The following is a 1,873-nucleotide window of genomic DNA, read 5'->3' as shown; positions in this document are numbered from 1 at the left end:
TCCCTGTCTGTCCCTCTCTCTGACTCTGTCTCTGTCTAAAAAAAAAAAAAAGAAAGTTCTAATCTTTTCCATTTTCCTTCTTAATATGAATTTCTACTTTGTGTCTCCCGAATGGGTAAAACTATTTTGGGTTAGGATGTGGATCTGAAACTAGTTTCTACTCTATACTTCCTCCAGCACTCTCTTAGGCCTTTAGTTAGTTTTAGCTTTAAGCAATATAATATTTTCATGAATTTGCTCCAGAGTTTATTTTGTAGATCCTTTTATAATATTTTTTATAGTCTGTGGGCTTCAGAACAGTTTTCTCAGAGTTGCCTTTCAAGAGTGTCAACCATCTGCTGAGTCCACCTTGGGGCATTCTCTCTCCTTAGCATAGGCTGGTCAGCATACACCCTGACTAGGTCAGACCTGGAGATGGAAGAACAAATTTTTGCCTCTTACTATTGGCCGGAAAGACTATACTTTCAGGGATCATTTCTATAGTTTGTTACTATTGGCCGGTCGGTATACACTCTCGATGAGGTCATACCTGGAGATGGAAGAGGTTTCTCTCAGGATTCGGAGGATGGCCACTAAACTATATGGAGTTTACAAATTTCCCTTCACTTCTGCCCTCTGGTTTTATGCCAGAAATTTCCAACTGAAATGGTCTCTTTAAGGCTGAAGGCCAACTATACCAGTTGTCCCAGTAGAGTCCAAGCTCTACGTCTATCAGGCGTCCCTGATTCGATGTCCCCATGCAGTGGGACACTCCTGCTTACCAGCAGGGCTGGCGGCCTCTTTGAGACTACTCTTGAGGCAGCTGTGAGGATTCTACTTATCAGTGCCGAGACCAACTGCCACTGGAGGAAGGACATGACCAGCACACAAGTTAGTTGCAGGAATCACACAGGCAGTTTATTACTCACAGATCCTACGGCTGCCTGGGGACAGCTTAAGGGGCCCCATCAGTGTGCTCCTCTCAGCTGTCCTTGGTCAGAGCTGCGTGGACCCCTCAGCTTTGGTACCCTTTCTGGCATACGCCTTGTAACAGGTGTTACTCTACAGGATTATCACATCAAGCTACTTTTGGGGAATTTCTCGCAGGGAGCTCTTTTTATCTATATAATTTCACACACGCACTAACTGGGCCCTGAGCTAAGGACAAGGTCTTGTCTATCATATCCCTACACACTAGATTAGCTCCCACCCAGAGGGCACAGCCTTATTCATTTGCCTTAATGGCTTTTAATATTATATCCTAACTTATTTCTATATATCTTCTATATTTTTCTGTATTTCTATGTATTTAATTACTATAACATTATATTACTGTAACACTTCACACGCAGCACCTCTCACCGTATGGTGATCACAAAGCACGTAAACATCTGGCTATTGAAAGGGTTCAATTTTTTTTTTTGTGTATGTGACAGAGACAAAGAGAGAGACAGAGCAGGGACAGATAGGGACAGACAGGGAGAGAGATGAGAAGCATCCATTCTGCTTTGAGGCACCTTAGTTGTTCATTGATTGCTTTCTCATATGTGCCTTGTGGGGGGGGGGTTCAGCGGAGCTAGTCACCCCTTGATCAGGTCAGTGACCTTGCACTCAATCCAGAGACTTTTGGGCTCAACCTTGTGACCATGAGGTCATTTGGGGTCCTGATCCCAATCTCAAGCCAGCGACCTCACAGTTTCAAATCTGCCTCCTCCTTGTCCCAGTCCCAGGCTCTAATCACTGTGCCCCTGCCTGCTCTGGTCAGGATTGACTCATCACTTTGTACTCTGGCAGGCTGTTCCCTCCCCCCTCCCCCCACCGTGTGTAACTATTTTTAGTTTCACTTTTCATTTATTTCAACCATTTACACGTTTTCCTATTCGTATTTCCACAA

General features: G+C 44.4%; 1 pseudogene; it reads left to right on the top strand.

The window, feature by feature from the left end:
• Positions 1–452: 452 nt before the first annotated feature.
• On the top strand, positions 453–537 carry LOC136390118 (small nucleolar RNA U3; annotated as a pseudogene).
• The last annotated feature ends 1,336 nt before the right edge of the window (positions 538–1,873 follow it).

The sequence above is a fragment of the Saccopteryx leptura genome, chromosome 1 (assembly GCF_036850995.1).
Source record: "Saccopteryx leptura isolate mSacLep1 chromosome 1, mSacLep1_pri_phased_curated, whole genome shotgun sequence".
NCBI classification, from domain to species: Eukaryota; Metazoa; Chordata; class Mammalia; order Chiroptera; family Emballonuridae; genus Saccopteryx; species Saccopteryx leptura.
This window is presented reverse-complemented; position numbering and strand designations above follow the sequence as displayed.